Source organism: Ranitomeya variabilis, chromosome 2 (assembly GCF_051348905.1).
Source record: "Ranitomeya variabilis isolate aRanVar5 chromosome 2, aRanVar5.hap1, whole genome shotgun sequence".
Taxonomy (NCBI): domain Eukaryota; kingdom Metazoa; phylum Chordata; class Amphibia; order Anura; family Dendrobatidae; genus Ranitomeya; species Ranitomeya variabilis.
In genome coordinates, this window is record NC_135233.1 from 527,943,513 (window position 1) to 527,968,309 (window position 24,797).

General features: G+C 40.8%; 1 long non-coding RNA gene across 1 annotated transcript in view; it reads left to right on the forward strand.

The window, feature by feature from the left end:
• Positions 1-5,866: 5,866 nt before the first annotated feature.
• The window catches only part of LOC143806978 (uncharacterized), a 144,945-nt gene continuing 126,014 nt past the window's right edge, over positions 5,867-24,797 (forward strand). Inside the window, exons 1-3 of the long non-coding RNA XR_013221604.1 lie at positions 5,867-5,944; positions 6,111-6,241; positions 7,992-8,100. This is a non-coding gene — a long non-coding RNA (uncharacterized LOC143806978). The remainder of the gene's footprint in view (positions 5,945-6,110; positions 6,242-7,991; positions 8,101-24,797) is intronic.

A 24,797-nucleotide genomic window follows, 5' to 3' on the forward strand; every position in this document is an offset into this window, starting at 1 on the left:
TAATACGCTCCTCAGTCCTCCATATAGTATAATGTACTGCCACAGTCCTCCATATAGTATAATACACTCCTCAGTCCTCCAAATAGTATAATACATTCCTCATAGTGCTCCATATAGTATAATGCCCCGCCATTGTCATCCATGTAGTACAATTCACTTCCCATAGTATAATACACCCCATAGTTCTTCATATAGTATAATGTATTCCCTATAGTCCTCGATACAGTATAATGCAGCCCACATATAGTATAATGATGCCACCCCAGAATATAATGCAGCCACTCCACAGAATATATTGTAGCCCCCTGAGTATAATGTAACCCCCCAGAGAATATAATGCAGCCCCTGCATATATAATATATGTTAGCCCCCTCATAGAGCATAATGCAGCCCCCCATAGAATATAATGTAGCCCCTCCATAGAATATAATACAGCACCCCATAGAATGTAATACAGCCCCCCATAGAATGCAATACAGCCCACCTCCCCATAGAATATAATACAGCCCCCATAGAATATAATGTAGCCCCCATAGAATGTAATACAGCCCCCCATAGAATGTAATACAGCCCTCCCCCATAGAATGTAATACAGCCCCCCCATAGAATGTAATGCAGCCAGTCCCCATAGAATGTAATGCATCCAGCCCCCATAGAATGTAATGCAGCCAGCCCCCATAGAATGTAATGCAGCACAGCCCCCATAGAATGTAATGCAGCACAGCCCCCATAGAATGTAATGCAGCACAGCTCCCATATAATGTAATGCAGCCAGCCCCCATAGAATATAATGCAGCCAGCTCCCATAGAATGTAATGCAGCACAGTCCCCATAGAATGTAATGCAGCACAGCTCCCATAGAATGTAATGCTGCCTGCCCCCATAGAATGTAATGCAGCCAGCCCCAATAGAATGTAATGCAGCCAGCCGCCATAGAATGTAATAAATCCCCCCCATAGAATGTAATAAATACCCCCATAGAATGTAATACAGCACAGCCCCCATAGAATGTAACGCAGCCAGCCCCCATAGAATGTAATGCAGCCAGCCCCAATAGAATGTAATAAATCCCCCCATAGAATGCAATACAGCCAGCCCCAATAGAATGTTATACAGCCCCCCCAATAGCCCCACAATCCAGTTACCACTCATTGATAAAAAAAACACTCTCCTCACCTCTCCTCATGCCCGCGCTGCTCCCGGCTCCGGTCTCAGCAACTGCAGTCTGCCCGCCCGACACACAGCAGGTGCGTGATGATATGACTTCATCGCGCACCCGCAGTGTCAGAGGCAGAGCGGGGAATGATGGGAGAGGGAGCGATAGCGGACGCTCTCTCCTCCATCATTGCATTCAACTGTACTGGCGTCATAGACACCGGTATAGTTGAATGCGGAGGCGCTGGTGGGGGGGGGGGAGTCGGCGCTGGTGAGGGGCCCACGACTGCCACCGGCCCTTCTGGCACATGCCAGAAATGCACGATGGCAAGCCCGGCGCTGGTTTTGAGCAATTTTTAAACCCCCTCCAGACCTCTGGGGGAGTCCAACGGAAAAATGCTTAATTTTCCCACTGACTTCCATTAAACTCATTACTCGGGTTGAGCAGCTGAGCATTACGACTTGCTCGACTCGAGTAATGAGTACCAGAGCATTTTAGTGCTCGCTCATCAATAGTTCTAAACACATTCGTGAAAATAACAGTTCTTCCTTCCTACAAATGTCTGGCATTTTACCATGTGTTTTTTGTAAAAAAAAAAAAAATGGAATAATTTCCAAAATTAGTTATATAAAGTAAAGAAATATGCAAGTAGATGCATTGACAAAAAACAACAGTGGTACCACCAGCTTCATGTACATTAATTATCCCCTGTGCTTCTACTATAGCAGTAGGATTGACCTTGCGGTCTAAGTTAAATGCATTTACTTCAGCTTTCACTGGGAAATCTAAATTTTCCTGAGAGTATTTGTTTCTGCCCTTCCCAGATAGCAATAAATTTATATTAACTGTGGTGAAATACACTAAAAGCTGCAAGATTGTAGAAATAGGTACTTTTTAAATTCATTTAGTACTTACGGTAAACATTTTAACATTATAAAGGACAATAAATGATGGAAGGAGGGCTTAGTCATGGAAATATTTCACCAGTTAAATGCCAGAATAGGAGCCACTCTGATAGAACCACTTTTTCTTCTGGCTCACATTGTACCCCTCTCTGACATTTACATTGCCTTATTGGATTCCATAGAAATATAATGGAAATGTGTTCCATCAGTCATAACAAACCACTATGTTTTTTATTGTTATTTAAAGTGCACCTGTTGCTTCAGGTAACTTTTTAGAATAATCCTTCATGTGTATACATGAGAAATAACACTATTTTTGGTCATTATGCGACTTGAATCCTGATTTTAGTACCATTTTTCCCTCTCTAATTTTCAGTTCTCTCAGAGCTGAGGGTGTGGAGAAAAGTTGATATGATGTCTCCAATAAACAGCACGCACAAAAAGATCTCTGCTCTTCTTTTTCTGTAGCACGCAGACAGGCACAGCAGCAGCACGGAAAGCATTATGGCACTGCACCATGCTGTGTGGCTACGAACCAAGCACTTTATGCACATATATTTGCTAGAAGCTTCAGTATAATCTGTCTGTGTCTCTCATTGTGCTCAGCTGTCTTCAATCGTCCTTTATCCTCCATTCTCCATAGAGTTTTGTAAGCTCTGTAAACTAACACCTCACTGTGCTGGAAATCTGTCTTGCTTTAACTGAGAAGGATTTGAGATGTTCTTCAGGGTGCATGATGACTTCAGCAGGAAGGGGGCGGAAAAGAGATAACTCAAAAGTGCTGAAAAGAGCTAGTTGCTCTGATAATATTTATTACAGTGTTTCCTATATTCGCATGCACTATTGATTTATGTGTAGTTTGTTGAATAAAGGTGAAAAAGGAAATCACCAGCTCACCTATGTTTCCAACTTTAGTTTTTGAAGAGCGAAGAGTAGAAGTCGTTGCAAAACGGCGATCAACTGAAAAAAAGAGATAGGGTTGGCCAGCTCGATCCAAATAGGTTAAAATTAGCACTTTATTTCAAAAATTTTAAATCAATTGAAGAGTTTTGAATGGATACTGATCATCAATGTTTTTCTAATGCTTTATGCGCTCTTAATCATGACGAAATACAATCATCATGATTAGGAACACATTGATGATCAGTATCCAATCACCATTCTTCTATGGATTTCAAATGTGTGAAATTAAGTGCTAATTGTAACCCTTTTCAGCAACAGACTTTTCTGGAGTATCAACCTCTGGAATCCTCACCTTATGACTAGGGTCACATGACTGTTTTCTCTCCATCTGAGAAAAACAGTCCTATCATCCTAATTAGACTTTGATTAGAGTTTGATCAGAGCTTGATTAGAGTAGGATACAATTTTCTTGGAGGTGGAGAAAAAAAAAGTTTCTCCATCTTCTCCATGCAGTCAGTCTGTGAAAATAAGACCGTACTTGAATCTCATATGAGTGCGGTTCGTTTTTTTTTTTCACGGATCCATAGCCTTGAATGGGCAAGTGCCATTTGATTCTTGGAGGCAAATTGTGCATGATGTCATTTTTCTTTTTTTTTTTTCCCTTGGACCACTCGGTCTCAGGAAAAAATCAGACATATGCACAGTCACATAGAATAACATGAGTCAAAACTAGAGATGGGCAAACCTGAACAGTAAAGTTTGGCATTCGTACTAAACACCTACTGTTCGGGCACGGACACTGAACATGGACACGGACTTTATCAGGAAGTCAGTGTTACTGCTCGGGTCAGCTGCCCGAACACCGATTGTTTGTCGCGCTGTCATGTGCATGGCAACACGGCAAACACCGCTTCTGATCAGCAGGTAAATCATCCCCACCGGTAAGAGAGGTGCGGTTCCCACGCTGTCAAATGACAGCAGGAGCGCTGAGCTGTGATTGGAGGTATAAACTTTACCTCTGGTCACTGGTGTCAGCTGATGGGACTACAGCTCCCATCATCCGACACCTGCTGCCACTAATAACAGTGACCGCAGGAGCGGTGGATGGGAGTATTCATCTGCCGCTCCTGCGTTGTAAATAATTAAAAAAAAACCCAGCATGGGTTCCTCTTTATTTTTGCTAACCAGCCAGACAAAACTCACAGCTGTGGGCTGCAATCGTCAGCTTCAGCAAGGCTAGTTATCAAGAATAGAGGGGTCCCCACGCTGTTTTTTTAATTATTTAAAAAAATAATTTAAAAAAAAGTTGTGGGGTCCCCCCCATTTTTGACAACCAACCTTGCTAAAGCTGACAGCTGGGGTTTGGTATTATCAGGCTGGTAAGGGGCCATGGATATTCCCCCCAGCATAAAAATAGCAGCCCACAGCTGCCCAGAAAAGGCGCATCTATTAGATGCTGCCTGGCTCTTCCCACTTGCCCTGTAGCAGTGGCAAGTGGGGTTCATATTTGTGGGGTTGATGTCACCTTTGTATTGCCTGGTGACATCAAGCCCACGGCTTAGTAATGGAGAGGCGTCTATAAGACACCTATCCATTACTAATCCTACAGTTGTATGGTAAATAAAGACACAGCAAGAATAAAGTCCTTTATTTGAAATAAGGCTGAACACCGTTTCCATTTTTATTTAAACGCCTATTTCCAGCGAAGCCCTCGATCTCCTGTAATAAAAGTAAAATAAAAAAACAACAATATACCATACCTGTCCATCGTTCTGTCCCATGCCGTAATCCATGTCTGGGGGATAATTAGTTTTCAACCTGGACGGTGCCAAGATACGACCGTCCAGGCTGAAAACCACTGGTGAATGAGCTGCTGGGAACGCATTCTTAGAGACCGGGGGTAACAGTGAGGTTACGTCCGGTCACTGAGGCTCTGTTCCCAACCAGGCTGAACTGCCATGACCTCGGTGACATCCCCGGTGTCAAAAATGTTTTTTGTTAAATAATTTTTTTTAAAAAATGCATGGGGATCCCTTTATTCTTGATAACTAGCCTTGCTGAAGCTGACAGCTGAGGGTTGTAGACTTCAGCTGTGAGTTTTGTCTGGCTGGTTAGCAAAAATACCTTGGAACCCACGCCGTTTTTTTCTTAATTATTTATTTAGCGTGCAGGAGCGGCAGATGAATACTCCCATCCGCCTCTCCTGCTCTCACTGTAATTAGCGATAGCTTGTGTCAGATGATGGGATCAGTAGTCCCATCAGCTGACACCAGTGACCAGAGGTAAAGTTTATACCTCTGATCACAGCTGAGCGTTCCCGCTGACTTAGTTGTTCTTTTCCTTATGTAGATACTTTTCTTCCCAGAATCAAGATCTCATGAGCAAGCTCTGTGCAGACAGAAATACTGCAAGATGATTTAACTAGGAAATTATGCAATCTGTAACAGTTGGTGGTTATGATAGAAAAATCTCTAACATATGGAATTTTTACCATATACAAGGGACCAATTTGCCTGAGCGTGTCAACAAACTGCTATGTCGGGGCCTGGGGATGCAGATAAAAAGCTGCAGCAGTGACAGAAGCCAATAGTCTGATCCCAGCTAGGAATATTATGGAGAAATAGATACATCCATCCTTGCCTTGCCAGAGTATTTTGATACACAACATGGAATTACGGTTGATGTTAAAAAGAACACAATGGAAGGAGTTAAATACAAAAGGAAGTCAAATATTTTTAGTGATTAAGGAAGGACCTTGTTCTTCCAGATAACATTCCACACCTATCCTTTCATGTTACAAGCCAAGAATTTGTTTTCAAAATCCACTTTGGAATTGGTGAAAAAGATCTTTCCCTCAGTCGGTAAAGTACTTCTTCTGTTTTTCCATAGCTGCAGTCTATCAAAATGATCCAGACAATATCAAACAATTTCATGATGTTATGGGTAATGGCTATCGTCTCATCATTATCGCAAGTAACATGTAGGTCAAAACTTCTCGTCTCAAATGGAGAAATACTAAATGAAGCACTCCATCCGGGTCCACACTTATTCTTAAATTGCTTTTTTATCCTGAATTCTGCAGATGCCAAACTAACTTGTAGAGGTGATCATTATAATTAATTTGTATTCCTTTCTGTATTGCATAGATATTCCTATGTGAAGACAGAATAAAAAGTCTTGTTTTTGGGAGCAAAAAGATGTATGAATTCTTGTGACCCAAAGGGACATCACAACAGCTTACTGTTTTTGCATGGCTGTAGTATCCCATGACTGCAATGTGAGTATTTCTTAGTACAATTAATCAAAGCTAAACAGGAACTAACAAAAACAGAGTGGGTGCAGGATCATTTATAATGGATCAACAGTGGAGTTCCCATGATAGAAATTAGTTAAATGCTACAATCATGACATCAGTTGGGGGGGGGGTTAGGGAAAAAAATAAATACTTCGCAATACTGATGCCTGGTATCCATTTATGTGCAATATCTACAGTATGTACAAGTGAGTATATTTTCTTTAGAACTGTTACATACAAATAAATATATAGAGATAAATTTTGAAGCATAAAGTATATAATCATTTAAACAGCTGATTTTAATAATTAATAATAACTTTAATTATAAAAAAATAACATTAAAATACAATAAAAAATTGCAAAATCAAACTAATTTTCACACATTTTCTTGAGCAATTATCTAAATCAATAATTATTTTTTTATTATCCAAATTTAGCTACAAAATGCTCAAATTGCAAAAAATATATATATTGAAATTGCTACAAATAATTATATTTTTTGGGAGAAGTTATTACATAATCTTAAATATTTGCATATTTCAAGTAAAAAAAATAACAAAAAAACAAAAGGTATGTATTTTATTTTATATGTAGTAAAGTTGGAGAATATAACAAATAAAAAATATACAAAATAAAATATATACTGAATGTGATTTAAATTGCTAGCTTAAAAGTTAAGAGAATTTCTTAATTAATCTTTTTTTTAATTATGTAACATAATGCATGATAATGTTATTTTTCTTTTTTTCTTTTACAAAATTTTAAAAATGTTGCCTCTTGATATGTTGAATACAATAAGAGTCACTGCTAAATTATCTTTACATGCATTGGTGCTGCGAATGAATTGCTACGAAATAAGGAGAGGAAAAGCGATGTACTTAAAAAATACATAAATATCTATACATTTTGCAATTTACAATATACTTACTAACGCAATAACTCATACCATTTTCCCATATCCACAAATCAAAATATGACCTTATTGTCGTTTTGAAATGTGTACAAATTATATGAATTTCATTTCTTGGTTGACGTGTTTTTTGGGGCCTTATACTATTACGCGAGGCAAACACCAAACACTTTTTAAAGAATATGAATCTAATCTAATCATCCAAGACTATAAAAACACTCAGTTTTAATTAAAAATCTTCAACTGTTTTTGTACAGCTCCAATGCAGGCTTATTATGTCCAATCTCCATGATTCTTTGGCTTTTTCTACAAACTTTCCCGCTCCCTTGCCCTTTATCGATGCATATGACCATGACAGCCAGGGTTGCTAGGAGCTTGGCAGGGGAATTACAGTTTCTAAGGAAAATATTATAAATTATATAATCAACTTATACAGGAAAAAAATATATCTTATTACCAGAAAATTATATCTTTGTGCCATGTTATAAAAAGAAAATTCTGAAAATCAGAGTTCTTATGACTGAATTTTTTTTTCTGTTTTTTATTGTTAAAATATGTATTTTTAAAAAAGAAAAAAAAAAGTGTGGCAATTAGGTGTTATTCTTTGCTTAATAAAGTGTATGCAATGTTTTAGCAACATTACTGCTAATTATTAATGTCATCTTTTATATCAGTATTTATTGCTCTTGTTGACATTTATTCCCACAATGACTTTGACTCAGTGTATTTTACCTGATCAATAACTGCAGTGTCTTAAAGTTCCAGCAAAGTGGATGGAATTTATAGAAATCTCATGACCTTTGTGCTAATTTTTCTCCACAGCATAAACTGACTGTGATCCGTGTTTGAAATCGACAACATATCAATTTATCTTACAAGTACGCTGATTAGTACAGCATGTTTTCCCCATAGACTTGCATTGAATGCACAGGTAAGAAAAGCACGTATTTTTACTGCATTTCTGCTGTAGAGACGCTCTAAAATGCATGTAATCAGCACATGACTGTATCAATTAAATTTTGTCAAAGCAAAATACCAAGTATTAACTCCTTCACCCCACACTGTTTTCACCTTCCTGACCAGGCCAATTTTTATTCAATTCTAACAATTGTCACATTATGAGGTAATAACTCTGGAACACTTCAATATATCCCAATTTTCATCATATCCCACATTCTCTCAATTCTAAATATTTTTCCAACATATCCCAGTAATTCTGAGAGTGTTTTGTCATGACACGTTGCACTTTATGGAAGTAGTACATTTTTGTTGATATGATGATTTGCATTTATTTATGAAAATTTAAAACATTTTGATGAAAATTTAGCAATTTTCAAGCTTTCAATTTTCATGCCCTTAAACCACAGAGTTACATCACATAAAATAGATAACATTTCCCTCATGTCTAATTCACATCAGCATCATTTCTGAAAGATAATTTATTTTGTTTGGAAGCTAGAAGAGTTAACATTTTATCAGCAATTTCTCATTCTTCCAAAAAAATATGAAAAACTCATTTTAGGGACCACGTCACATTTAAAGTGACTTTGAGGAGCCAATATGACAGAAAATACCCAAAAGTGGGTCAATTAAAAAAATACACCCCACCAAGTGCTCAAAACTACATTCAAGAAGATTATTTACCTTTTAGGGGCTTCACTGGAATTAAAGCAATATAGAAGGAAAAAAAAAAAAATTTACTTTTTCCAACAAAAATATTGATTTAGCCACAAATTTTGCATTTTTACAAGGATAACAGGAGAAAATGGACAATATAATTTGTTGTGCAATTTCTCCTGAGTACACTGATACCCCATATGTGGTGAAAAACTACTGTTTAGGTGCACGGCAGGGCTTATTATTATTATTATTATTATTATTATTATTATGCATTTCTTATACAGCACTATTTACAGACATTATTATCGCTGTCCCCAATGGGGCTCACAATCTAGATTCCCTATCAGTAAGTCTTTGGAGTGTGGGAGGAAACCGGAGTAACCGAAGGAAATCCACGCAAACACGGGGAGAACATACAAACTGATTGCAGATGTTGTCTTTGGTGGAATTTGCACCCAGGACCCCAGCGCTGCAAGGCAACAGTGCGATCCACTAAGCCACCGTGCTGCACCTGGACTTGGCAGGAAGGCGCATTATTAAACTTTTGGAGTGCAAAATTGGCTGATGTGCCTAAACAGTGAAAACCCCCCACAAGTGACACCATAAAAAAAAGCGGCGTTTTGACGCGTTTACATGCGTTTTTTCCTGCGTTTGCGTTTTTGAAACGCATGCTGAGAAGTGTATGACAGCTGCCAATCATCAAAATTAGGGTTGAGCGAAACAGATCGGCCAATTTCAAAAGTCGCTGACTTTTGGCAAAATCGGGTTTCGTTTTATATATATATATATATATATATATATATATATATATATATATATATATATATATATTTACTTCAGCGCGATATAGCAGAAAAGCTGATTGCCGGCTTTTCATTTCTCCTGCCTAAACCCGACATGATATGAGACATGGTTTACATACAGTAAACCATGTCATATCCCCCTTTTTTTGCATATTCCACACTACTAATGTTAGTAGTGTGTATGTGCAAAATTTCAGCGCTGTAGCTATTAAATTTAAGGGTTAAATCGCAGAAAAAATTGGCGTGGGCTCCCGCGCAATTTTCTCCTCCAGAGTGGTAAAGCCAGTGACTGAGGGCAGATATTAATAGCCTGGAGAGGGTCCACGGTTATTGGCCCCCCCTGGCTAAAAACATCTGCCCCCAGCCACCCCAGAAAAGGTACATCTGGAAGATGCGCCTATTCTGGCACTTGGCCACTCTCTTCCCATTCCCGTGTAGCGGTGGGATATGGGGTAATGAAGGGTTAATGTCACCTTGCTATTGTAAGGTGACATTAAGCCAGATTAATAATGGAGAGGCGTCAATTATGACACCTATCCATTATTAATCCAATTGTATGAAATGGTTAAAAAAACACACACACAATATTGCAAAGTATTTTAATGAAATAAACACACAGGTTGTTGTAATATTTTATTGCTCTCAAAAAAGTTCCCAGGCTCGAGGTCATATGAGGACATCCAGCAGAGGGTGCATCACCGCGACTGAAGGTAACTATAGGTCATTGACCTACATTACCTTCATTCCCCGGGGTTTACAGGCAGGAGCACAGCTGCATTATAGTAGAGCTCCTGCCTGTAAAATATTTTAACCCCTTCAGATGGATTTACATCGTGGGACGCTACAGATCTACGAAAGGTATGTATATTGTTGGTTTATTATTTTTAATTTGTTACAGAACGAGTGTCTTCAGGTGGATTGAGAGAGCAATAAAATATTACAACAACCTGTGTGTTTATTTCATTAAAATACTTTGCAATATTGTGTGTGTGTTTTTTTTTAACCATTTCATACAATTGGATTAATAATGGATAGGTGTCATAATTGACGCCTCTCCATTATTAATCTGGCTTAATGTCACCTTACAATAGCAAGGTGACATTAACCCTTCATTACCCCATATCCCACCGCTACACGGGAATGGGAAGAGAGTGGCCAAGTGCCAGAATAGGCGCATCTTCCAGATGTGCCTTTTCTGGGGTGGCTGGGGGCAGATGTTTTTAGCCAGGGGGGGGCAATAACCGTGGACCCTCTCCAGGCTATTAATATCTGCCCTCAGTCACTGGCTTTACCACTCTGGCGGAGAAAATTGCACTAGAGCCCACGCCAATTTTTTCCGTGATTTAACCCTTAAATTTAATAGCTACAGCTCCGAAATTTTGCACCTACACACTACTAACATTAGTAGTGTGGAATATGCAAAAAAAGGGGGATATGACATGGTTTACTATATATAAACCATGTCTCATATCATGTCGGGTTTAGGCAGGAGAAATGAAAAGCCGGCAATTGAATTACCGGCTTTAGGGTTAGGGGTAGGGTTAGGGGTAGGGTTAGGGGTAGGGTTAGGGTTTGGATCCCTTTATCACCTTGATGGTGGGGGGTGGCTTATCAGTGTGTATTCTTGTTTTTTTCTATTGAAACGCATGCGTTTAAAACGCAACCAAACGCATGTGCTTAAAAACGCATGCATTTACATAGACAGCAATACGTTTTTTTGCGGCAAATAAACGCCTCTAGAAATTACTACATGTTGCATTTCTGCAACAAAACGCAAGCATAGAAAAGACGCATGCGTCGTCAAACGCGGCAAAACGCATACAAAAAAACGCATGCGTTTTTAATGTTAAATATAGGGAAAAAAGCATGCTTTTTTGAGCTAAAACGCAGCGGCAAAAAACGCAAATGTGAAACCAGCCTTACAGGTCGGGTTGGGGCTTATATACAGCATTATAGAATGCTCTATATAAGCCCTGAAAGGCGGTAGCCGCATCTCATATCAGCCAAAACTGGTGACAGGTTCCCTTTAACCGTCAGGTGATTCATAAAATTTATAACATTGGACTCATTGGAAAATTAAAATGTTGCTTTGGCCAAAATTTTTCTATTTTTTTCTAACAGAAAATAAGAGAAAATGGACCATAAAATTTGTTAAGCAAAGTTTTCCTGAGTACACCAATACCCTATATGTGGTTAAAAACTATTTTTCCGCCACAGTGCAAATCTCCGAATGATGTGATTCAGATGAAACCCTCAAAGGATGCATTCACAATAATGAGGCAGTAGCATTACTCTGGACTCCTTCTGGCCTTTGCTCAGTGGTCTCCTTCTTTTCAGAAGTGCATAATATCTCCAAATGACGCGATACAGATGAAACCCTCAAAGGATGCATTCACAATAATGAGGAAGTAGTGTTACTATGGACTCCTTCTGGCCTTTGTTTAGTCATCTCCTTTTCAGAAGTGCACAAAACTGTGGCCGACCGCACTTTTATACCCGCTTAAAAAGACAGACATTGCCGGATGATAGGCAAAATGGCGTCCACAGTGACTCCGTCTGCCTCATAGGGAATGATCCATAGGTGGTTTCATCTGAATCATGTAATTCAGAGATTTACATGGAAACCCCAGTGTAAGCACTCAGCGTAAAGTGAAGGATAAATGTGAACTGAGCCTTACTGGGATCTTTGGGAGACAGAATGAACAAATCAACTGCAGGTGAAGAATTGGTTTTATTTATTTTCTACACCATTCCTCGTGCGGTATAAGTGATTAAACAACTCTATTCTGCGTGTCGGTGCGATTACAACGATACCAGATTTATATTTTTTTTATGTTTGGCTGCTATCATACACTAAACAGCTCTTTTTTTGCAAAAACTTACATCTCTATATTTTGAGAGCTATAATTTTTCTATATTCCTGCTGACAGAGTCATGTGAGCCTGTGTTTTTTGCAGGACAAGTTGACATTTTTATTGGTACTATTGTCACATGACACTTTATGATTACTTTCTAGTCTGATTTTTAGGAGGCAGAATGAACTAGCACCAACAATTCAGGAATTGTTTTTTGTTCCTTTTTATGCCATTCTGCAAGTGGTAAAGTGCTGACGCAGCTTTATTCTTTGGGTCAGTACAATTACAGCAATAACACTTTTTTTCATATCTTTTTATATTTTGCTGCTTTCACACAATAAAAAATGCGTTATAGAAAAAAGTAGCTGCAGCTCTTTTAATTCCCTGCTGAAGAAGCGGTATGGCAGCTTATTTTTTTGCAGGACAAGGTGGCATTTTCAGCAATACTATTTTTCTTTCTATTTAATTTTTTGATCGCATTTTATTCCACTTTTTATTTGGCAGTATGGTGAAAAAGCACAGGTTTTTTGCCATTTTTTTAAGGTCTTCGTTGAACAGGTTAAGTAGTGTGATAGTTTTATAGGTCAGGTTGTTCCAGCCATGGCAATATCAAAAAATGTGTACATGTTTTCGTTTATTTTTGTTTTCAAATAAATATACCTATTTATTAGTATAATATTATTTTCATTTTTTTTATATGTATTTATAATAAAATATTTTGACACTTATTTGAAACTTTTTATTTACTTTTTTACTTAGCATCTCTATGGGACTTTAACGTTTATTAGTCTTATCGTCGGTATAATGCATTGCATTGAAGTATACCTGTCAGCATTACACTGACTCCTGGCAAGGTCTAACAGGCTTGCTGTAGATGGCTGACCTAGGGGTCGTCATGACGACTTAGGCTAGTTTCACACTAGCTTCGGGAACAACCCGTCGCTGTGCGTCGGGCCGACGTTCCCGACGCTAGGGTGGTCTCCGCTGCACAACGGGGGCAGCGGATGCATTTTTCCCACGCATCCGCTGCCCCATTGTGAGGTGCGGGGAAGTGCGGGGAGGTGGGGGCGGAGTTCCGGCCGCGCATGCGCGGTCGGAAAAAGTGGACCGTCGGGAGCAAAAAACGTTTTTTTCTCCCGACGGTCCGCTACCACACGCCCAAGCGTCGCAAAACGGACGCGACGTTTGGCGATGCGTCACAAATGCGTCGCAAATGCGTCGCTAATATTAGTCTATGACGAAAAAACGTATCCAGCAAGAACTTTTGCTGGATGCGTATTTTCGGCAAAACGACGCATTTGCGACGTATTGCAGTTAACGCTAGTGTGAAACTAGCCTTAGAGTTCCCATGACAATGATAGGGTCCTCACAATGATGTCGCAGGGACTCCAACCAGAAGGGAGAGGGATCTCCTTCCCTTTCCTATCCCAGTAAATGTTGCGATTAATATCAGTCACAGCATTTAGGGTGTTAAACAGCTTGAGGAGGTGCAGGCACTGCTTCTGACAGTAACAGCCAGGTTTAGGCTATAACTTCAGCTGAGCTCCTGATGGTGATCGCACAGGCACAGTTCCTGTCCTGCGCACGATCACCATGACGTACCCTACATGAAAGCTCAGGAACCCCTATTCAACCATGATGTATGGGTATGTCAAAGGTAGTGAAGTGGTTAAAAACAAAGCAGCTTTATTTAAAACTTGACATACAAAAAAGAGAGAAAAGAAACAGCTTCAAAAATGTGATAAAAATGCATGTAAAAAAACGCACTAAAAACACAATGAAAAAAATGCTAATAAACTAATTTACCTAATAGGTACAGAAATGCTGAAGAAAATCTGCAACATCAAAAATTTACCAAATTCTCATTGTGGTAACATAGCTTTACGATACAATGAATTTAGGTGTCATACAAAGCTTTGTTTCTCCAAAACAGAACATTTGTGCTCCATGGTCTGAAGCACAGAACACTTCAAACATCATTTCTTGCCTTGTTGGAATTGTGAGGTAGTGACCGGTGTTATATGCGAGTGTCGCTATGTGTCCCCCAGGATGCGCACAGAAGCATATTGATGCCGCAAGAGAGCATTGCAGTCACAGGCATAGCTGTGATTGCAGTGCAAAATAAAAGTAAGAATTGGTCTTGGGCAAGTTATTTGCCCAAGGCAGACTTAAGAAAACCCGCCATGGGCTTTTATTTTTGAAGCGGACTACAGGATGGTAGTGGGGCTTTCCATTTCCTGCCGGCCAGGTCTTACAAGTGGCCCATGACCACAGGTTCCTTGTAAAATCCCTGCAGCAAAGGGTTGGGTGTGTCAGTCTTGTTTTGCAAACCTGCAGAGGATGAGGTTCTGCCAAAGCTTCAGCCTGTGTGAATCAACATGGAGCCAAGCGGAGCCAAAAGGCCTGGCACCCCTCGAACCCCTCAGAGTACATGGCAGTGCAGTCGCCCACAGCAGCCTTGTTTCCCGGCTGCAATTTAGAGGATACTATTTGTTTTCGCATTTGTGAGTACGCTGACCATTAAATGAGACTTTGCTTTGAACTTTCCTGGATCACTGCCTGTCTGTCATACTGCACCAACCCCGCTGCACTATACAATCTACCACAGTGGATACACAGTAGTTAGAGATGGTGAGTATGCACAGTCTTATTATTTAAAAACATCCCTGATTCATCAAGGTGTTCACAAAATAATTGTGTTGTAAAATGCCTTGAAATGTTGCAAAATTTTAGCGAAACCCAAAGTTGCAAAAACAAATGTGTGACTTTTGATGTTTTTACACCCTCCTTGGCAGGCTTCACCAAAGCGGGTAGAGCTGGGGTGGAACAGGATGTAATAAAGCTTCACTGGCAAATTACTTACAATAATGCTTCTTTGGTGGCGTAATTACACCAGCATGTGTACTCCACTCTTTGACTAGAGTAACGTTTTTGGTTGAGGCGCACATCAGTTGTAACATGCATACAAATCTTAATGAATTAGGCTCATCTTACTCCAGCGACCCCTACATTAAGACTGGCATGCACAACTATTCTCACGCAGTGTATCTTTATGCTATGAGCAGGATTTTTAAGGCATTTGTAATTGGTAAAGACGGTGTAAATAAGACCGATCAGTGCATTTGGGGCATAGTAACAGGAATTGACCTAACAAATACTGTAGTATCTAAAACCAAATGTGAGTCACACTGATGATTACTTTTCTGTGTTAGATTTTTTCTCTTTCTCAAAGTTTTAATTCTTGAGGTGAAGGACAGGAGTGTGGGGGAGTGCATTATTTTGCTTCTGGATTCAGTTCTGAGAGCTCTATCAAGGTCAAGTAGAGAGTACAATGAAAATCAGCCAGATTCAGCTCATTCACCAGAGAGTTTTCATTTTCTACCAACACCTGCTAGACTTCAGAAAGCTTATATTTAAAAAGCAAATGTTTGGTCTATGAAACTAAAACAAGAATTTAATTGTTCCTTACTCCGGTCACTCATTTAGATAAACACAACAAAGCCGATCTTAAAATTCTGAGTGATTAATGTGCATTTTATTACAGACCCAAAGGAAAAAAAACAGATTGTTCTCTACAACATAAATGTGTTCATTTACCATTTGCATTCAACATTCCATTAATTCTTCACCTGTCCATATGGACGCTGGCTGGTTTTGCAGATTATTAGATTACTTGATCAATGGCTTAATGCAGTGCTGAGGTCTCGTGTTTGAATCCAATCAACGGCATCATTTGCATGGTTTACTCAAAATACTCTGGATCCCTTCAGATTTCCTCTAAAAAAAACAACATACTGATGGGTTAACTGACATCTTATAAAATTGCCCCCAGATATTTGAGAATGTACATTATAAGCCCCATGAGAATTAATGTGAGCTATGACGATCTCTGTCCCACACTCAGAAATGTTGGTGCCATATAAGCAGCATAAACAAATGAATAAATTATTGAATACATGAGTCAGTAAATGAGAGAATCATTGAATCTGTGTGAATGTTTTCCCACAAATTACGAATCTTAACCCCTTCATGACCCAGCCTATTTTGACCTTAATGACCTGGCCGTTTTTTGCAATTCTGACCAGTGTCCCTTTTATGAGGTAATAACTCAGGAACGCTTTAACGGATCCTAGCGGTTCTGAGATTGTTTTTCATGACATATTGGGCTTCATGTTAGTGGTAAATTTAGGTCGATAATTTTTGCATTTATTTGTGAAAAAAATGGAAATTTAGCGAAAAATTTGAAAATTTCGCAATTTTCAAATTTTTAATTTTTATTCTGTTAAACGAGAGAGTTATGTGATACAAAATAGTTAATAAATAACATTACCTACATGTCTACTTTACATCAGCACAATTTTGGAAACAAAATTTTTTTTTGCTAGGAAGTTATAAGGGTTAAAATTTGACCAGCGATTTCTCATTTTTACAACGAAATTTACAACACCATTTTTTTTAGGAACCACCTCACATTTAAAGTCAGTTTAAAGGGTCTATATGGCTGAAAATCTGAAAATACCCAAAAGTGACACCATTCTAAAAACTGCACCCCTCAAGGTGCTTAAAATCACATTCAAAAAGTTTATTAACCCTTCAGGTGCTTCACAGCAGCAGAAGCAACATGGAAGGAAAAAATGAACATTTAACTTTTTAGTCACAAAAATTATCTTTTAGCAACAATTTTTTTATTTTCCCAAGGGTAAAAAGAGAAACTGGAACCCAAAAGTTATTGTACAATATGTCCTAGGTACGTCGATACACCATATGGGGGGGAACCACTGTTTGGGCGCACAACAGGGCTCGGAAGGGAAGGAGCACCATTTGACTTTTTCAATGAAAAATTGGCTCCAACCTTTAGCGGACACCATTTCGCATTTGGAGAGCCCCTGTGTGCCTAAACATTGGAGCTCCCCACAAGTGACCCCACATCGTGAATCGGTGTGGGGGTCTTTTTGTATTCTCTGCGTGGATAATTTTTGTAGTATTTTATACTGACCGCACAGATTCCTTGCTATCTTCTGACTATTTAGTTATTAGCGGGCCTCATTTGCTAAAACCTATTTTCATTTCTATGTTTGTGTTTTCCTCTTAACTCACCGTCATTATTTGTGGGGGCTGCTCTCACTTTGGGGAAAATTTCTCTGAGGCAAGTGAGGCTTTGTTTCTCTCTAGGGGTAGCTAGTTTCTCAGGCTGTGAAGAGGCGTCTAGGCCGAGTTAGGTACGCTCCACGGCTGCCTATAGTGTTTGTTGATAGGATCAGGATTGCGGTCAGTAGAGTTCCCACATTCCCAGAGCTTGTCCTATTTTTGGTTTACTTATTTGGTCAGTTCATGTGTTCCTAACCACCAGAACCATAACAATCCCCTATAATTATTACAGGATACTCTAGCCTAAAAAAAAAAAAGGAGACTGCTGGAACAATGACTGCAGAAAGCAGATTAGAGCAGGTGTTTCCATAATTAGATCACTGCAGAAAGTGTTGTGAATTTGCTTTTTGCTCCCTCTAGTGGTTACTAGTTTTTTGACTCTGGTTTTTCTGTCATTCCTTTTATCCGCACCTGGGTCGTTAGTTAGGGGTGTTGCTATATAAGCTCCCTGGACCTTCAGTTCTATGCCTGGCAACGTAGTTATCAGAGCTAGTCTGCTGTGCTCTTGTCTACTGATCCTGGTTCCAGTTATATCAGCTAAGTCTGCCTTTTGCTTTTTGCTATTTATTTTGGTTTTGTATTTTTGTCCAGCTTGTTCCAAATCTATATCCTGACCTTTGCTGGAAGCTCTAGGGGGCTGGTGTTCTCCCCCCGGACCGTTAGTCGGTTCGGGGGTTCTTGAATTTCCAGTGTGGATTTTGATAGGGTTTTTGTTGACCATATAAGTTACCTTTCTTTATTCTGCTATCAGTAAGCGGGCCTCTCTGTGCTAAACCTGGTTCATTTCTGTGTTTGTCATTTCCTCTTACCTCACCGTTATTATTTGTGGGGGGCTTCTATCCAGCTTTGGGGTTCCCTTCTCTGGAGGCAAGAAAGGTCTTTGTTTTCCTCTACTAGGGGTAGCTAGATTCTCCGGCTGGAGCGTGTCATCTAGAATCATCGTAGGAATGATCCCCGGCTACTTCTAGTGTTGGCGTTAGGAGTAGATATTTGGTCAACCCAGTTACCACTGCCCTATGAGCTGGATTTTTGTATTCTGCAGACTTCCACGTTCCTCTGAGACCCTCGCCATTGGGGTCATAACAAGAAAGATGTGGAAGGTCTGCAAAAGAAGTTTGGAAGTTTTGAACTCAATCAACAAGTGTTTGGACAGACTTTGCAAGACTTGAGCAACCGCATGGCAGCCCAGGAAAACAAACCTGCTGGCATAGAGTCCCAGTATGGACGAGCTTATCAGGACATAAACACGCAAATAGCTGCACAAGTGACTTTACCCTCTGGGCAACCGCCACTAGCTAGCCCACCTAAGTTGCCCCCATTAAGATTTAATGGTGATCGCGACAAATTTCGTGGCTTTGTGAATCAATGTACGCTATATTTTGATGTGCATGCTGACCATTTTCCTACTGATAGATCCAAAGTATTGTGTGTAATAATGCTACTGACCTCACGAGCGCTCGCCTGGGCGAATCCGATGATTGAGTCTCGTGACCCACGGTTAAATGACTTGGATGATTTCTTGGCCACTGTGGCATTAATGTTTGATGACCCTAATCGCCGTGCAACCGCTGAATCTGCTTTGTTGTCTTTACGCCAGGCTAAACGTTCTGTTATTGAGTATGCCACTGAATTCAGGAGATTGGCGGTAGATACCAATTGGGACAGTTATGCACAATTGCCTATTTTAAAAGGGGTCTGTCTAGTATTATAAAAGATGAACTAGCCCGCTCTGAGTCACCACAAGAGCTAGAGACATTTATACAGCATTGTGTGCGCATAGACATTTGCCTTACTGAGCGTAGGCAGGAGAAATTTGCTGCATATAACCGTGTTTCTAACTTTTCCCTTCCTTCCAAAGAGCCTGCAGGTAAAACCTCTCAGGAGGTAGAGGAGGTGCCCATGCAAATTGATTCCGTTCAGAGGCGCGAGATCAATGAGCGCCGGGAGCATCGCCTTCGTGAAAGTCTATGTTTCTACTGCGGCCAGACTGGCCACTTGATCAATTGTCCTAAGTGTCCTAGACGGCCTAACAAGGTGCTAGCAGCAATAGGGGAGTATGACAACTGTGATGATGAATCTGACATCTCTGAATGTAGCCTGCCTTTAAACTCTGTATTCCATTCACTTTCTATGACTTCACCTCCCAAGGAGCTTAAGGAAAAGAACTCTCACTGTTCTCTCCCTATTAAGATCCTGTGTTCAGGACAGTGGATTTCCAGTTCAGCTATGATTGACTCTGGTGCAGGTGGTAATTTCATGGATGTCGCATTTGCCAAGGAACATGGTATTAAAATTCAGCAAAGAGCCTCTCCAATTACCATGGAAACAGTGTATAGGTCACCTTTAATCTCTGGGCCTGTGGATCAGGAGACCGTACCCCTTGAAATTTTGTTGGAGCCTAATCATCAGGAGCAACTTTCTTTCTTGCTAATTTCTTCACCTCATTTTCCTGTGATTTTAGGCATTCCTTGGTTGCATTCTCAGAACCCAATTATCAACTGGGAGACCAAGGAGATTATCTTTCCAACAAGGAGCAACTCAGCATTAACAGAAGCTGTCCCTGAGTCCACAACTACGGAACCACATGTACAGGTATTTTCTTTACCTCCAGCTTATAAAGAGTTCTCTGACATCTGTGACAAGAAGAATGCAGATCAGCTTCCTCCACACAGGCATTATGACTGTCCCATTGAGCTGCTTCCCGGGGCAGCCATTCCTTTTGGTAACGTATACCCTTTGGCGGCACCTGAGCTTCAAGCCTTAAAATATTATATTGATGAAAATCTGGCCAAAGGCTTCATACGTCCTTCTTCCTCACCAGCAGGGGCACCTATCTTTTTTGTAAAGAAGAAGGATGGGACCCTGAGACCCTGTGCTGACTATCGAGAACTCAATAAGGTAACCGTACGAAACCGTTACCCTTTGCCTCTGATTCCCGAATTACTGGAAAGAGTCCGCCATGCTAAGGTGTTCTCTAAACTGGATCTTCGTGGGGCTTATAATTTGGTGCGTATTCGTCCAGAGGATGAGTGGAAGACAGCATTCAGATGCCGTTATGGACACTTTGAATATCTTGTGATGCCCTTCGGGCTTTGTAACGCCCCTGCAACATTTCAACACCTTGCTAATGACATTTTCAGAGATTTGTTGGACCAGTTTGTGGTGATCTATTTGGACAATATACTAATCTTTTCTGACTCTTTACAGGAACATGAAGAACATGTCAAAACTGTTTTAAGACGTCTGAAAGAGAACCATCTGTATATTAAGCCAGAGGAATGCGAGTTCCATCGTTCTGAGATTACAGTTCTTAGGTTATATCATCTCTCCCCAGGGGCTGAACATGGAATCTGGTAAGATTCAGGCTATCCTTGACTGGCCGGTACCCAAGAACGTTAAGGAGGTCCAACGTTTTATTGGTTTTGCACATTTCTACAGACGCTTCATTTGAAATTTTTCTGATATTGTCCGTCCCATTACTTCCTTGACAAAGAAGGAAAAGCCCTTTAAGTGGTGATCACAGGCTCAAGAAGCTTTTGATCGGCTTAAGATCTGTTTCACATCAGCACCGTTGTTGATACACCCAGATCCAACACTTCCTTTCAATGTGGAGGTGGACGCTTCTGATAATGCTTTGGGGGCTATTCTCTCCCAAAGAACTGGAGAGAAGGGTCTGCTACATCCTTGTGCTTTCTTTTCCCGTAGACTAACCTCAGCAGAGAAGAATTACGATGTGGGAGACAAGGAATTGCTGGCTATTATTGCGGCTTTCAAAGAATGGAGGCATCATCTGCAAGGAGCTGCACAACAGATCATAGTGCTAACTGACCATCGCAATCTAGAGTTCCTTAGATCTGCTAGATGTCTTTCTCCTCGTCAGGCTCATTGGAACTTATTTTTAAATCAATTTAACTTTGTTATCTCGTACCGTCCAGGTTCTCGTAATGGGAAGGCTGATGCTTTATCCCAAATCCATGCTGCGGATTCCGTATCTGGAGCCTTGTCCAAGACCATTCTATCTGATGCCAATTTCATCGGAGTTATCCACGATCAGGACTTGTGGAAGGAGTGCAGGGAGGCCTATGAAGGTGATGTATTTCTGGCCAACCCACCTGTGGATATTAATCTTGTCTTTAAGGGTGGCATGTGGTTCAGAGATCGACGTATCTACGTCCCGGAGGTCATCCGTCTGCAGATCCTCAAGTTGGTACATGACTCCAAGATGGCTGGTCACAGGGGGGTACAGAAGGCACAAGAGTTCCTGAGCCGATTCTCCTGGTGGCCAACTTGCCTGAAGGATACCAAGGACTATGTTCTCTCTTGCGAGGTATGTGCCCATTACAAGACTCCTCATGTGGCACCTACGGGTCTTCTACAACCATTACCTGTTCCGTCCCGCCCTTGAGGGTCTATATCAATGGACTTTATTGTGGAGCTGCCTACATCAGGGGTCATGAATACAATCATGGTGGTAGTTGATCGCCTGACTAAAGCTGCTCATTTTGTTCTGTGTACCGGCCTCCCCTCAGCTAAAGATACAGTGAACTTGGTTATACAGAATGCCTTTCGGTTGCACGGGGTTCCGGATGAGATCATCTCTGACCGTGGAGTACAGTTCACTTCAAGATTCTGGAAGGGGTTTTGCTCTGCACTCAATATTAATGTCTGCCTCTCTTCTGCTTACCATCCCCAGACAAATGGTCAGACTGAGCATACCAACCAGATGCTGGAACAATATCTAAGATGCTATGTCAGCCATCTCCAGGATGATTGGTTGGAGTTGTTGCCGTTAGCCGAATTTTCATATAATAATTCTCAGAGCGCCTCCACTTAATTTACATCTTTCTTTGCCAATCTGGGTTATCATCCGTGTATTTTACCTAGGTCTCTAATTAATTCTCCTGTTCCGGCAGTGGAGGAAAGGCTGACTGCGATGAGACAAAATCTGGAGGTTCTGAAGGAATCCCTGACCACAGCTCAAGAACGTTATAAGAGATCGGCTGATAGATTCCGTAAACCTGCACCCATGTTCAAGGTAGAAGATTCCGTGTGGTTAGCAACTAAGAATCTGAAGTTAAACGTTCCTTCACAAAAACTTGGACAGAAATTCATTGGCCCTTCAAGATCAACGGTATTGTTTGCACTGTGGCCTGCCGGCTGAAGCTGCCTAAGACTATGAAGGTACACCCAGTTTTTCATGTATCTTTACTAAAGCCTGTATCTCCTAATACCTTCCAGGGACATATTGTGCAGCCTCTGCAGCCTGTGGTGATTGATGGGCAAGAACAATTTGTGGTGGAGGAAATTATTGATTCCAGGATTCGCAGGAATCGGCTCCAATATCTGATAAGATGGCAGGGATATCCCCCTGAGGAAGACTCTTGGGAACCTGTGGAAAACATCAATGCCCAACAGAAGATTTCTCGTTTTCATCAGAGATTCCCTGAGAAACCAGGTCCAGGATCGTCCTGAGGCCGCTTCTAAGGAGGGAGTAATGTCAGGACTCTGAACATGTTTTACCTTTTGTGCATTACTGCCCTTTTCCAAGATGGCGTCTTTGGTCTCATGTGCACTGTGTCTTCCTGCTATAAAACTCCACCCCAGCCTTCAGTCTGTGCTAGAGTATTCTGCCTTGCATCCAGCTCCTGACCTCTGATTACTCCCTGGCTATACACCTGCTCCTGTGAACCTGTGTAGTTATCCTACTACTCTGCTCTGAGTTCCTGCTGCATACAAAAGTTTCCAGTAATCCTCCTTCATCTTCTGCGCGTGTTTACTTCCACCTGCATTTGCTGGACATGTAAGTTGCTGCTGCTGCTTTGCATTAACCTGAGACTATTAACCAGTTCTCCCTGGTTGAGCTAAGATATGATTTGAACTGCCTATAAGCATATCTATCTGTGTCTGGACTAAGACAAGGATTTATTCGTGTCAAGTATCCTCAAGAATAACTGTGCTTCATAGACTTTCTGCTTGATTGCATTTTGTTCTGAAGTTTCCTATAGACTGCTAAGCTGCGTTTATTATTTGCACCAAGTGTTGTGGACTTGAGTTTCTCTCTGCACCTGTTTGAATCACCGTGTGATAATATAGACTTTACCTCTTATAAAACTGTGTCCTGTAGTTGTCTTGTTCCACGCAAAGAGTCTCCTGAGTTATCCCCTATAATTATTACATGACGTTTTGAAATGCAGACTTTGATGGAATGGTCTGCGGGCATCACGTTGTGTTTGCAGAGCCCCTGATGTGCCTAAACAGTAGAAACCCCCCACAAGTGACCCCATTTTGGAAACTAGACCCCCCCAAGGAACTTATCTAGACATGTGGTGAGTAGTGTTGAGCATTCCGATAGCGCAAGTATCGGGTATCGGCCGATATTTGCTGTATCGGAATTCCAATACCGAGATCCGATACTTTTGTGATATCGGGAATCGGTATCGGGATCGATATTAATGTGTAAAATAAAGAATAAAAATAAAAAATATTGATATACTCACCTCTCCGACGCAGCCTGGACCTTACCGATGTAACCGGCAGCTTCCGTTCCTAAGAATGAGCGCTTGAAAGACCTTAGATGACGTCGCGGCTTGTGATTGGTCGCGTGGCGGTCACGTGACCGCTCACGCGACCAATCACAGGCCGCGACGTCATCTAAGGTCTTTCAAGCGCTCATTCTTAGGAACGGAAGCTGCCGGTTACATCGGTAAGGTCCAGGCTGCGTCGGAGAGGTGAGTATATAAATATTTTTTATTTTTATTCTTTATTTTACACATTAATATGGATCCCAGGGCCTGAAGGAGAGTTTCCTCTTTTTCAGACCCTGGGAACCATACAGGATACTGTTGTGAAATTGGATTCTGGGCTCCCCCGGTGGCCACTTGTGGAATTGAACTTGTGTGCATCATCCCCTCTGTTCACCTGCTCCTATCAGGATGTGGGAGTCGCTATATAACCTTGCTCCTCTGTCAGTTTCTTGCCGGTCAACAATGTAATCAGAAGCCTTCTGTGCTTGTTCCTGCTACTAGACAACTCCCAGCTAAGTTGGACTTTTGTCCTTGTGTGTTTTGCATTTTGTTCCTGTTCACAGCTGCTGTTTCGTTACTGTGTCTGGAAAGCTCTTGTGATCGGAAATTGCCACTCTGGTGTTATGAGTTAATGCTAGAGTCTTAAAGGAATTTCTGGATGGTGTTTTGATAGGGTTT